Here is a 15269-nt window from a genome sequence, read left to right on the forward strand (position 1 = left end):
GCTAGCCATTTGCCATTACTTTGGCATGGAGGCAGTGGGGCCTGTGGTACAGTCACACAACTGAGCTTTTTTACCAGTGACCAGTGGCTGCAGATAGAGACGATGTGCAAGGTACTGCCCCCCTATTGAGCAGGCCACAAACGTTCATCTTTCTGCTTGATAATACTCTTTGTGGCCTGATGGAAAGTGGCAATGGGAGAGGAGGGGAAGAAATGGGGGAGGAGGATGAGGGTGACATTACACTCCAAAGCGCACAACCAGCATCAGGAGGAGCAAGAAGGGACACTGGCCAGCAGGATCTGTCTAACCTGCATTTGTGCGGTCTCACCCCAGGCATTGTGCGGGCGATGGAAGAACAGGAACTGCTGCAGCTTGAAGAGGAGGAGGTGGGTGATGAGGAGGAAGATGTTTTGGTTCCTACTGAGGGACAGGAGGAGGATGAGCCCAGGGAACCCCTCTTTCATATGTGTGTCCACATGTTGCGATGCCTTTAGAGGGACCCCAGTATTTGCAGCATCAAAAACCGGGGTGATTACTGGCTCGCCACCCTTCTGGATTACCGCTACAAAGACAAAATGTCACAGTTTCTACCCACCCTGGCGCAAAAGAAAGAAAAGGTGACCCGCCTGAGCAGAATACTATGCAGCCGGCTGTGTGAGGAGTTCCTGCGCACCACATTCCACACAGGGAGCTCAGGCGGACACTGCCTCCACCGTATCCCCCTGTAGCAACGGCGTCAGTTGTGGCAGCAGGCCGCAGACATCCAAAAGTCTAGGCGAAAGCAAAGGGGATTTTCTGGATTCCTGGCGAAACCTGATGCGACCACCTCTAACAAGTGAAGTGCAAGGGCATAACCATCGAGAACAGATGAAGCGCATGGTGCACGATGCACCACAATGCACTATTGCGGTTCCCACTCCATCTCAGGGCCTACCGCCTCCTCCTGCTGCTGCTGCTGCCACCCGTCAGTACTCCATTCACAAAAATTGTATTACACACTTCTGGGGGGGGGGCCCCAACGCCCCCTTCTACAGCTGCTGCTTCTGCTGTTGCTGCCTGTTAGTAATTTATTCACTAAAATTGTATTACACACTTCTGGGTGGGTGGCATTGTCAATGCACTACACCCAGCTCTAGATGCCAGTTACCAATGTGGTCCCCCCTCTTTCTTAGGGCCCACCACCTCCTCCTGCTGCTGCTGCTGCCTGTAGGTACTTCATTCACTAAAATTGTACACTTCTGGGTGGCATTGATGATGCACTACACCCAGCTCTAGATGCCAGTTACCAATGCAGTCCCCGCTCCTTCTCAGGGCCCACCACCTCCTCCTCTTTCTGCTGCCCCCTGTCAGTACTCCAATCACTAAAATTGTACACTTCTGGGTGGCATTGACAATGCACTACATCCAGCTCTAGATGTCAGTTACACATACAGTCCCCACTCCGTCTCAGGGCCCACCACCTCATCTTCCTGCTGTTGCTGCCGCCTGTCAGTTCTCCATTCACTAAAATTGTACACTTCTGGGTGGCATTGACGACGCTACACTTCTGGGTTGCATTGACGATGCACTACACCCAGCTCTAGATGCCAGTTACCAGTGCGTTCCCCGCTCCTTCTCAGGGCCCACCGCCTCCGTTGGCCTTGAATATTACCTGTTTAAAAAAAAAAAAAACACAGAGCTTGACTTACAAACTGAAGCAATTGTAATAATTCACTGTGATAATCACATGGGATTTGTACGAAATGTTCTCATTTATTTTTTTTTCTTACATGCAAATATGAAAAAAATATGTTATACTGCATGCTAAATTTTTATTTTTTACTTTTTAATTTTTTTATTAAGACATTCCAGGAAGACCAGCAGTAACCAAAACATTGTGTATTTTGTACATATCGAAAAAACTAGACAGATCTACAATGGTCAGTACAAAGAGTACACAAAAATTGCCTAAAATGACATGAAAACATACTTATATTATTAATAATACCTAATTTAGAGCAACTTATCAAAGTTAATAAGAACTACATTTGTTTCAGTTTTCAAATAGAAAACAAAATGCTATTGAACCTGGATGTTACAACATAAATTTGATATATTTTAATGTAAAGGAATATAAAGATAAACAAATACCGAAGAAAGTAAATAGGTAAAGTACCTGGAAAAAAGGAGGGAAAGAGCTGGTAGAAAAAGAGAAAGAGACACAAAAGGGGGGTTAACCACAACCTTGCTAAATTTATTTATTTTTTTCCAGATTTATTTTTAAATGTAAGAGGCAAAATATTCAGATCTGTCAAAAGTGCAAATTAGGGCCAAGACTCCAAGAGTCCAGACACCCGACATGGGTGCTGTGCCGCAGGATGTGCCAGGGACGGGGGGGAAACCCTGAGAATAGTACTTCCTTCCACATTGTGCAAGACTTAACTATCAAACTTTCAATTCAGCCCTTTAGAACACATGGTGAGAGCGTGAACCTTTATGTGTAATAGTTCGTGACAGCTGACTGCTTTACCAGGAGCTCTCTGAGTCACAGTGCTTTCCTCTTACAATTACAACGCAATTTGTCGGGCTGGGATGTCAATTTGAGAGCTTTATCCTAGTCCTCATTGATTTATAAATGTATTTATTGTGTAAATATTTTTTATAAAAAGGAAATAAAATTACCATTAATTTACCCTACATAGTTTTAATTTACAACTTTATTCCATTCCTTTACCTTAGCAAATATTGTTTTCATTTTTTTTTAATTTGCATTCAGTGATGTTTGTAGTGCAGAATTTAAATGCTCAAAACTGCTCGCATTATTCTTGTGCTTTTAAGGAAGAATTTATAGATAAAGCATTAATGTTAATTAATATTTAAACCCAAAATTTACCCTATAATTTGTATTAACATTTTCTTTCAAATTTGTTTTTATTATTCCTTACCTTTCGCACTGTTTGTATGTCATTTTCAAATTTGTGCTAGATTATTTGTGTATCCCCAAATGTAAAAGTTGGGAGTAATTTTTCCAGCCTTACCCTAGATCTTGTCCCATCACTCCTGCTAATCATATGGTTTAACACAGAATCTATGCTTTTGAGTATTTTATTTTTGCTAATAACTCCTATAAAAGGGACTCTCGCAATACTATTAGGTCCTGGCTCCCCTGGTCCCTAGAAGAGGGTGTCAGCATAGTTGAAAGTTTACCTACCTGTCTCCTATTAGGGCAAATAGATTTTGAGTGGATGCCAGGAATGGAAAAAAAAAAGTTCCATTTACATTACCTTCAAGGTTCCCTGTAAAAATGGCTGCTATGTCTGATTACCTGATATGCCTAAGATGGACAACTCTTTCTAGGTCACAAAGTGTGATGGCTTCGAAGACTTCACACTAAGTATGATAAATGGTAAGTGGCCAAAGATTATTTCCTATAAATATATTGAGACTGGGTATAACCATTGAAACATGGGATTGCATACCCCATCAGCTTCTACCACCCCTTACTATATATATTTTACTAAACAAAACTGCAGTATTGTTAGGAGGCGCTCTCTGGGCAAAAGATCCTAGGCGATACCTCACCACAGGAGGGCACGCGCAGTCTATTCCCTCAGGCGGCTGCGCTCGCGGTAGCACTGGGGTTGCAGGATCAGTGCCCTGTAAGTTGCAGTATCCCTGTGGCAGAGGTTTCCCTCAGCATCTCTGCACTGAGGCTGCACAGCTGAAGGGAATTGAGTTGTGTGCAACTGATAAGCAGAGTAGTTCCTGGTAATCCCAGGCTGTCATTGGCTGCTGGGGCTTTATAGCCTTTCTGCTCCCAATCAGAGGTGCCTGTTATAGCGTCTGCTGGGCTTACCTGTGTGGGAGTGTTTTTGTGAGTTTTCTCTGTTACCGACATTACCTTATAAATAATAACTGCGACAGGATGAGGGCAGAGAAAGTGGAATAGATGATGCAGCTGACAGTTCCTGAGGTAAAATGTGAATACTCCCTCAGCTTCACAGGCATATAAGGGATAGAGTGAAATGTTACTGGACAGTTGTTTTCCCTCCGAAAGTTGGGCTGCCAATCAGCCTGAAGATTGATTGCAAGGCTGCCCGGCAACAAGCACCTTCACAGATTCTTCTGCCTGGCAACTCAGACACCCTGGTACCTGAAAGAAAATAAAGAGAGCCAGAAAGAAGTCCAGAAAAGACTGCCACCTAAAGGCAGGAGTTAGATAAAGCTATAATGTAATTGTTGACTGACATTAAATCAGAAAGAGGGGTGCCAGGGGCAACAGTCCCATGTGGTCAAAATTTGTACCCTGGCATTATTTTTTTATGTAAATTTTTATTGAAATAGTAATATAAGAAATAGTAAATAACAATAACAAGACTAAAAAGGGGAGAAAACTAAAATAACATATGATGATTATATAAAACAATTTTTTTCCCCCAAAGTTCTGGTTCAAAAAACAGTGAAATAAACAATCTGTCAAGATTCTGTATCCAAGAGTGTTCACATATATCTATAACATAGCAGTGAATATTTTCTCTAGATATGGTATTCTTTAGCAAATCAACAATAAAACAACATTTTATTGTTACAAGACCATGAGTTTCCCATTTATGTAACATCTTATATCTTTTTATTCCCTAGTACATAAAACCCAGACTTTACGCGCTTTATGAGATCAAGGTCCGTGGGAGGAAATGTAGTTTTCCACCGCAACGCAATTAAACACCGTGAGGCAGTTAGTATATGAGCCATTAACTCAGTTTGTATTTTCGACAAACCTTTAATGGGAAGACCAAGAAGTGTCAGCGGGTCCTTATGAATCAGAATCAAACTGGGAGAGGAGCTTATCTACTGTACCACAGAATGGGGTGATGAGTGGTGTTAAGGCGATTCTTACTGATCCCAGATCAGTTTCCCTCTCTCTCGTGGCCTTTGTTTTCAACGCGCTGGGAGCAGCTATATCACTTCTCAACACTTTATTATCACATCGCAGTTTATATAGTCAGCAAGGTGGAAGGCACTTTAGTAGTTAGTCAATAACAAGAAACTTAATCAACAACTTCGCTGAGCAAGATGTTTCAAGGTAAGAAGCCTCAAGGTAAGGATGGAGCAAATATTGACCTACTGATACGGAGGATATACCTAGTTTCAATACAACTCGATTATCTGCAAAATATAGCATAAACACAAAAACAACTTAACTTCAAGACTCAGTAAAATTACATTCCTTACAAGTGGGCATATCCAGAAAATGTGTAACATCCCACATCTCCAGCATAGGTCTCTAGATGATGAATATATAGCATGTAATCCCTCAGGTGTGTAATACCAAAAAATCATTATTTTGTATATATTTTCACGGTATATAGTACACCAGGAGCTTTTGGGGGCATGGTCCCAGATTATTTGCCATATCTATATAGGTATAGACCTGCCTAAGGTAGCTTCCCATTTATGCATATAGGAGTGGGATATTGCAGTGCCAATGTCAGACCCTGCTAATATTCTGTCTGAAATCAGACTTCTTCTACTTGGCCCACCTAGGCATGTTCCCTCAAAGGGTGTAAGAGCATTAAAACCTTGCCCTCTAGTGAATGAATTGGCAAAATTTTGTATTTGTAGATAACTATAATATGCTTTAACCACCTGGGCGGTTAGCCCGAACCTGGTTCGGGGTAAGAAAACTTGCTAAAAACATTTACCCTGTACCAGGTTCGGGGTAGCTAAAAATAGAAACAAGCGTTACAATGCAATCTGATTGTCATACAACATTGTATGACAATCAAATTACAACTGAAAAAAAACACTTTCCTTGTCCCCGCAGCTCCTCCGGAGACGTCTTCTGTCTTTTCCCGGGGAGTGCAATGACAATCTCCGGGTTTCCCGGTTGACGTCGGCGCTTGCGTCAGTGCGGGCGTGAGGCGGGGCGGGAAATTCAAATCACTTTGTATTGAATCCAATACAAAAAAGCTGTATTGAGTCCAATACAAAGAAATCTTTATATAATATGTATATAATTATATTATATATATATAGTATATAAGCTACTGTACAGTTACATTACATTATACACTTTTTTTTTTTAAGATTATTTTTTATGTTTTAAAAAAATTTTTTTTTTGAAGTTTATTATTAAATTTATTAAATTTTGTACATATTTCGGTGAGTTATGCCTAAGAATTAAAACCTACAATCTAAAATAAATTTCCATATTTTTCCCAAAAATGTAACAATTTTGGCATGGAAGTACGCAAAGAATTAGAACACCCGGCGTTTGCGTACATGTCCATCGTGGTTCCTGATGATGTCAGTGTATACGTCCATTGATGGTGGTTGGAACGGGAAATTCAAATATTTTGTATTGGATTCAATACAAAGTCCTGTATCCAATCCAATACAAAATAATGCAAAATATATTTATATGATTTTGTCTATAGGTATGTGATATTGGACTCTGTTTTAAAATTTACCACCTTTGGGAGGTGCTTTAGAAAATTATAGTACTATACAGTATACCAAATTATTGCATTTTCAGTATTTTTTATTTATTTATGCATTCTAGTTTAACCACCTGAACGTTACACTGAGGTCTAGATTTCTGTACCAAAAGTGATCCACTGTTTTTCATGAAATTTTTTTTTTAAATTGTAGGAATTGAAGTTATTTATGGTTATATATATAGGTATATATAGTTATTTATAAATGTTTACAGGTGTTATGTTTATATTAATGTTATTTATGTTTTTTATGGTATTTATGGTTATGTAAATAATATTATTAAAGGTTAATTGTTTATAGTTATTTAATGTTACAAAAGTATGTTATTTAATTATGTTATTTAATTTGTATGAATAAACGGCTGCTTGCCAGCCAATTTTAAGTCCAAACAGTGTTGTGTGTTGATATGAAGGAAGGGAGGAGGTAAGGTAGGTTGGCAAGCAAAGGGGGGTGATAATAAGGGGGTGGGGGTGCAGTAGTGAGAAATAAGGTTTTGTGGAAATGGGGAAAAAGGGGGGGACATAGAAAGGAGCAAGGGCAAGGCATCCGCACTACCCTAGTCATGTGGGAGCAGTGTGGTCCAGGAAGCCAATTGACTGAGGTGAGCCGCATAATAATATTTCAGAAAATCTGGAAAAACCTAAACCCCCCCCGATCCCTACCAGAGCAGAGTATTGTTTTGGACATTCCATGAATCCTATTGGCCTAAAGTTAAATATAAAGTTTATTGTATCTGCTTGAAAATGTTTCAAAATGGAGAGAGGGATAGCAATTGGCAATGTCTTGAACACATAAAGCAGCTTAGGAAGTACTGTCATCTTTATTAAGGCTATACGCCAAGTACCCTGGAATTATTAACATCCAGTATGACTTAATCTGATTTCAATTCCCCTAGCACTAGAATTAAATTGATTTCACTTATAAACCACATACATTACTTGTTTGTTGAACCACAGAAGGAGAGATCTACAGCTGCTGATAGATCAGTTACAAACCGCCTTTACTTCTTTTACACTTCTGACCCATGTGTGTTCAGTAAAGTCAGAGTCATGTAGTGCTTATGAAATCAGGAAATTACATATTGTCTATACATTTTTTTTTCAAATTATTATTTTTTTTTTGCTAAATGGAAATTGCCTTGGTAAATTCTAGGTAATAAAATAGTTTTTTTTTCCAGAAGTAACAGTCTTTATCACTTGTGCACTGATGTGTGTTATTTATAACTATACTTCCTTATGTTCTCTTGTGACAACTTCCCTTTTCCATGGCAGGTACTTTCTACTGCAGCTTCCACTGCCATGGCAACCGATAGGAGGTGACATTCCGGTCAGCACTCAAGGATCATTCACAGCCATGTGCTGCAGTAATGCCTCCTGTATATTAACCCATGTTATATATATTAGTGTGCTATTGGTGCACTCTATTCATTGTAAATGTTCATGAGATAAGTTAAAAAACTGTGCTAAACACAATGCAGTGGATAGCCGTGGTGTGATTGGCTCTTACTTCCACCAAATCCCTACTTTCAAATGCTTTATCTTATTTTCAGATTTTAGAGGACCAAGGCAATATAAAATGTGTAGGGTTTAAAGTTTTTCTAATATTAGATGTTATTATCTGGGACAAGACTTGGGACTGGCAACTGCTACACATTACTTCCATAACTTCCATTGTGTGATGGTGAACCTGTGTTTGACCCAACTGGGGGGATTTACCCCTTTTCTGTCACATTGTTAGTGATAGGAAAGGGCTGGAATATCCAGTTATGGTTTGATTTTTGTTCTTGTTGTCTTCCTGTCTCATTTCTTGGGACTGTGAGTTGAGACTGGAGAGAAAAATCCTTCTTGTGGGGTCAATGACTGAAAGAAAAAAAACCTGACAGTCTGTTCCCACTTTATCCCAAATAATTCACCATCTTGACCATTTCCTTTGCTTTCATTTTAAGAATTCCATGGTTTTTAACAATGTATCTCAACTAGGGTCCCTACAGAGGTTGCTGGGGGTTCCTTGGGAAATGAGCAGTTTGTGACTCTCAGGTCAGTTAACTGACACCAGCGATCTTTTTGGTTTATCGGTAAGGGTGACATAATTTCCCCACTAAATTATAAACTTTTTCCATGGAGCATTTGACCTTTAGCTTGGATTAGCCAAAAATGGCAGCCATATACTTAGTAATGATAACAGGGATTTCCCTATAGCTATCTGAATGTCACTTAGCTGCTAGCATGATCATCTTGTATGACTAGTAATACCTGTACTAGTTTTAAGTTATAAAAAAGTGAATGCACATAATTGCACCATTGATCATTAACAACTGTTTGTTACTGCCAAGATATTCATATGTACTTTCCATGTTCATGGTAACCATCAACGTTAACCGCTTCCCAGAGTTTTATCATACCTAATATACCAGTTAAAATGGAAGTAAATCAACAAAAAAGTCCCACTTTGTCCCGGCCGGGTGTCACGATTTTCTTTGGCCTTCTTTCTCTTTTTTTGTTTGGCACTCATGGTTGCATGCTTATCCCTCAGTTATTCGTTAAAAAGTTAAAGAAGATTTGTCAGGATAGAAATATTGGTGTTCCAGTTTTAAAGGACTTTTGAACTTTTTACATTTAGGAAGTCGCTTACAAGGAACAAGAATGCATCCAACAGATTAGTGTTTTTCAAGTAGGGTTACATAGAACCTCAGGATTCCTCCAAAGGTTGCTAGGGGTTCTTGAGCAATGAGAAATTTGTACCTTTCTGTTCAGTATAAGTGACACCAGTGATCTTTTTAGCTATCTCTAGGGGTTACATTCTTCCCACTGGTCAGCAATGTAAGAGGAATTCTTCCCACTGGCCACCATACTAATGTATTGTGAGCCGTGGATATCGTAATTATAGTAGGGGGTTCCCTGAGGACCTTGACATTTTTTTCAAGGGTTCCCCCATATTTATAAGGATGAGAAAGGCTGCATTAGAGTGTCATGACACTTAATATTTCCCTAACCTTTTGCTTACCCACTAAAAACTACAGAAAGGCTGAAATTCCATTTACCTTCAAAAAAAGTCATATCTTCCATGGTAAATAAATTTTAAATATACATACAAATGTATGTTATATTGCTTTGTAAGTTCTATTATATTATCCTATTTATTTATCATTATTATATCCTGAATGTTAAGATGTTTTTGTAACTAGGACATACACAATGCCTAGGGCATTTTTACCATGGTAAAAATCTGTCAACAGGCTACAGGACTACTATTAAGCAAAAGCCACGTGTACTTCACGAGCCATTTATTGATGACAACTCCTTTGCTGTTGGGTATCATTGCTTGTATGTTTAATAATGGATTTCCTCAGGGGATCGCTTGTGAAGCATGTACTACTGATGAAACTGGAGTATGAAAGTATGAAAAGAAATTGACAAAACAATTGCTGAAGTTATGTAATGCGCATATTTTGTAGTCATAGTGAAAGTTAAAATTCTGCAAAAGTAAAAATCACTAGTAAACCAGGGGTAAAAACACAACTAGTAGGGAACAAAATTAGAAAAAGGTCAGAGATAGACACAATAGGCCTCATTTATTAAAAATTTCTAAGACTGGAGAAAATGGACCTGGATATTCCAGGAATCCTGGAATGTATTTCTTCAAACTTCCTTGGTATTAGTTAGCAAAGGTTTTCAGTCTTAGAAAAGATCCATTCCAGGTTTTTCAGATCATCCAGGTTCTCCCTTAATAGTCTATCTTCCCCAGTCTAGGCGAGCTTTAATAAATCAGGCCCAATTTATTGCACACAAAATCAAAAAATTATGTGCCAGATGATGTTATTTATGACTACAATTACTTCAAATAAACAGATATCAACCAGGAAGAGGACTAGCAGCCCGCAGTAAAGGGGAAAGATGGGGGCAAATTAGATACGTAGAGAATAGTGTTTTCAACAATTAAGCTTTAATTGTCCCAGTATTGGGCTAAAAATCCACTCAACTTAACAACTGCTAAATTCTGTTTTTTTATCTTTGGTATCTAGTGTAATATTTTAGAATAGCTTATTTCCCCTGGTATCCATTAGGTTACGCTCATATTTGGTGTTTTTTTTTATCTGATTAAAAATCTGGTATTTACCAAATTAAAGAACACCTCTTCTGTTATGTCAAGTAGGTTGATGTCTGTTATTTTCAGACATTTGGTAGGTCAAACCCTTAGTAAATGGTAAATTACCATTTACTTGGTAATACCTGTTGTTCCCTAGAATCTAATAGGTTACTAACGCCTTCTCCTTCAGTACCGCAGTTCTTCTTCTTGAGACAGCCCCCTGCAATAATTTTTGCTCAAGGCAGAATACCAGTGTAGGAGCACCAAGTCATGTACAGCCATCTACCCGGTATTAGACCTATTGAAGTGAAGGAAGGAGGTATATATAAGTGAAGGTATATTCAGTTTAGAATATGCAATTGAAAATTTTAGGAATATGAAAATAATTGTGCTGAGGTTTAGACTGTTGCTTGTGGCACAGTCATTAACCCCCCTAGCGGTATTCCCGGTACACTCGGGGTACCTTTGGGGGACTCCCTTACCTTATGATGGCGGGGCGCTTCTCCGTCGGGGGCGTGGCCGGGCGGGAAATTTAAAAGCAGATTACGGAGTAATGCCCCACCACCCCGATGCACGCATCTGCAGTTAGATGCGATGCACCATGCAGGATTTCTGCTTGGTGCATCGCATCTAACTGCAGATGAGATCACCAATAGTAAATCCAGAGGGTGATGCCAGTGGAGATTTCCCGCTGGCAGCACCCCCTGGATCTACTCCTGCTCGCATCTCCCGGAGGCTGATCTCCGGGTGATGCGAGCAGGAGGGTGAGCAGCGGGGACATCCTCCCCTACTTCCGGAGGCTGATCTCACCCTCCGGGAGTAGGGGAGGATGTCCCCGCTGCTCACCCTCCTGCTCGCATCACCCGGAGATCAGCCTCAGGGAGACGCGAGCAGGGGAATGAGTAGGGCGGGGACATCCCCACCGCATCACCCGGCAAGATGTGTGACATCTTCCGGGTGATGCGGAGTGATGGATTGTGGGGGCGGGAAATTTAAAAGCAGATTACTATGTAATCTGATTTTAAATTTTTTTTACAGTGAAAAACACACAAAACACATAATAAAAGTACAAATACATATTATAGTACACCAAGCATTATTGCCCAGGGCCGGGATTTTCATTTTGCCCACTATTAGCCCTGACCTTGACTGTCCTGACTGTGATGTTGGACTTTGTGCAGCACCCTGCTTCAAAATCTACCACACCCGGGATGTTTACTAAAAATGTAAATAATTTTTTTTTCTAAAATCTGCATTTTATTTATCTTTTTATTTATGAATAATATTGCACCCTTGTTTGGAAAATTTCAGTTAGAATTTTTTGATAAAAAAAAAAAAAAATTTAATAAATTACACTGTTGTGGTCTATTATTTCATAATTTTTTATAATTATGTATTATAATTGTGTATTATATTATAATTTATGATTATATTATAATAAATAAATATAATTATCATACCCGGGAGTTAATCCTAAGAATTACAGGCCCACAATATAAACAAAAATTTCTATGCAAAAAAAATAGGATCACTTTTTGCATCAAAAACTTACAGAATTAGAACGCTAGGGGGGTTAAAGCATATTTCGTAGGTACTAGAGCTGTGGCACATTAATTCTGTGTACACAGTGAGCTAGCCCAGGTTTGGTTTGATAATGCTCTTTAAGCTTCTAATGTCAGCACAGCATGGCCACAGCCAATGTTTAGCACAGTTCACTACACTGCACCATTGTTTTTCATGAAATGCCCAGGGATACTTCCGGCCATTCACAACCTTGTTGGAATGGTGCACAGGAATGTATTATGTGTTTTGAATTATAATTATTATTTAATAACAATATGTTAGCTTTTCACTTTTTACTGCTTTACAAATTAAAAACTATGCACTACACAGGTAATCCCTGAGTTAGGGACATCTGACATACGGAAGACTCCTAGATACGAACAGGGCTTCCCTGCTCGTTTGTGTGCATGGTGGAGGCCTTATAGGGGGTTGGTTGGTATGACTTGCAGAAGAAGTCCTTTGCAACATCTTGTAACTCTTAATCGACTAAGACAAACTCTGCAGTTGTTTCTTTTTGCATATGAAAGCACAGCTTGCTCCAGAAGTTAATGAATGTCTAGGCTCCATAAAGTTTTTGCTTTGTTTTGTTGCTTTGTTTGTGAATACCTCACAGTGATGATTTTATACAGTAACTGACACCACGCTGCCTAATAATTTTTATTGAGACAAGCATCTGTCCCAATTGCATTTATTAAAATAATGTACCCGTTCAGATATACAAACAAATTCAACTAAAGAACAAACCTACAGTCCCTATCTCATATATAACCCAGGGACTACCTTTATCTGGAAACTTTTTTTTACTTTTTATGTGATTTTTCTTTTTTAACAATATTTTTTTCTAATATTTAGCTGTTTGTAATTGTCTTAGTTTCGCTCTGATGAAAAAATTCTCTTTTTGGGTTTATGTTTTATTTGGAATAAAAAGTTAGAACACCACCTGCTGTACTAGGTCATACCTCCTTTTTCCTGGCACCTAGAGACATCTGACTTTTACTTTCTCTAGCGTCCAATGTGGATGCCTGTTCTGGTTGTAATTGCTCATTTTTGGAAATTCCACAATCTATAGGGACTTCACATCCTGCTGTGTTCTCTAGGACCTTTAAATGAGCATAAAAAATATTCTTAGCTGAAATTAGTACCGTGTTTCCCCGAAAATAAGACCTACCCCGAAAGTAAGACCTAGCACTATTTTCTAAACCTGCCCTAATATAAGACCTACCCCGAAAATAAGACCTAGTGTAAATCTGTCCAGTTCAGAAAAAAAAACCCACCCAAAACTGTAATTCAGCCTAAAAAATCTAAGGCTTAATACCCCCATCTAAAATTTAAAATCCTAATCTAAAGCTTAATAATCCGCACGCAAGCCCTAGCGCCCATAGCCCCGCCCCCCCACGCGGGGGTCCGTAACAGCCAGCCCACCCCTGCTCAAGATCCCCCTTAACTACATACAGCAGGTCAGAGGAGAAAAAGAAAAGAAAAGCATACATAAATTAAAAACCGGAGGACAGTACTCACCGAGTCGTGTTCTTTTCGTGAAGGCAGCGGGACACTGAAAGAAAGCATGCGGCAGTGCACACTCCGGAGCCGCAAAAGCCGATGCTTTCTTTCTAGTTCCGGCTCCTGTCACAGGCGGAGTGATACTACATGCACTCCGCCCGTTCAAAGCCCGGAACCCCGGCCCGCGTTTTCTAAAAAGTTAAGTTTTTTTTTTTTTTTTTTTAAGACCTACCCTGAAAATAAGACCTAGTGTGTTTTTGGGAGCCAAAAAAATATAGGACAGTGTCTTATTTTCGGGGAAACATGGTAGCACTGAGAGCAATGAAAAGTTTATTGTCTAGGAATCTTTGCCTGTGACAGACACTACCTAAAATAACAGGCCAACCTAAATATTTCTGTACCTTGTACAGTGTCTGGTGCGGTGTCTGCATCAGAAAACAGGCCAAAAGAAATAACAAATCTTAGGTATGACAGTTTACAAGTAAGTATTTCAGCTGTATTGTTTGCCAGGTACTGGGAGGTTATCTATTCCTTGTTTGCCTTATGTGATTGTGCAGTTGCAATATATCTGCGTTCTGCTAAACTGTGTAAATCATTCTGCCTATGTGGGCCTGAGAACTGCATGCAAAGAACAGTAACATAAATAGATCACTAACGCTCTTGAGCTGATTTTCTAGGTGAACAGGCAAAGCAGATGTAGCAAAGTGAGTGTTCACTAAATATAAATATATGTAAATATGATAGAATCATGCTCACACCAAATTTGTGATAACAGTTTTTTTTCTTTTTGAATTTCCCTCAAACAACTATAGTGAAAATAGCTTTACTCTATTTACTAATGACTTTGGTCATCGCATTTCACTTCAAGGGATTATAATGCATTGTCCTGCAGTGAAGCAATACGCTAGTTAAGCTGTGTTAGGGTGCCATTTAGAATGAATAGTACCACACCACACCATAGCATGATTAGTATTACATGCTTTCCTGTAGTACATATATGACAGTATCTTTGCACAAGTAACAATACTCTTTGCTAAATGTGCATCTACTATTCCTTTAGTAAACAAACTCCAATTATGTGTTTCAAAACTTAATACAATGGAATATTGAAGTAGAATGTTAGGAAAAAATGTAAAAATATATGAACAGACAGCATTTTTACTTCTTCCACAAGTGATTACTATGTCTCCTCTATGATCTACTTCTCAGAATTTTCCTAGAATGACAGACATTTCCACACATGTGGGCGTTCATTCTTGATGCTACAGCTGACCATGACGGCTTCTGACACTACAAGAAGTTTATAGGAGGATATCGGTGACAGCGAGGGTGCTTGTGAACATAACATTGCTGGAAGTTGGGTTAGTATAAATGTGCTTGAGGAGTTAAAATAGTTAAAATTATCTTCCAGTACATTGGGGAAATTCATGTGTTCTTGCACGTTAACACCTTGTGGTACAATTAATTCTAAATGGCACCTGAATGCACCATGACAACTCATCTCCAATGCATAGGTATTGTAGTGAATCACATGTATTGAAGTAATGTACTACAATTACTGAGGTGCGTCAGAGTAAATTCTACATGTCATTATTTTGCTCTCACTTATGTGTTTTCAGCCCATCCCAGCCCAAAAAAAAAAA

At 39.1% G+C, this 15269-nt stretch overlaps 1 protein-coding gene across 1 annotated transcript in view; it reads left to right on the forward strand.

The window, feature by feature from the left end:
- Nucleotides 1-14948: 14948 nt before the first annotated feature.
- LOC140338597 (receptor-interacting serine/threonine-protein kinase 2-like) overlaps nt 14949-15269 on the forward strand; it is a 36635-nt gene continuing 36314 nt past the window's right edge. Inside the window, exon 1 of the mRNA XM_072422871.1 lies at nt 14949-14987. The gene's annotated coding sequence lies outside the window, so the exon portion shown is untranslated. The remainder of the gene's footprint in view (nt 14988-15269) is intronic.

The sequence above is a fragment of the Pyxicephalus adspersus genome, chromosome 9 (genome assembly GCF_032062135.1).
Source record: "Pyxicephalus adspersus chromosome 9, UCB_Pads_2.0, whole genome shotgun sequence".
NCBI classification, from domain to species: Eukaryota; Metazoa; Chordata; class Amphibia; order Anura; family Pyxicephalidae; genus Pyxicephalus; species Pyxicephalus adspersus.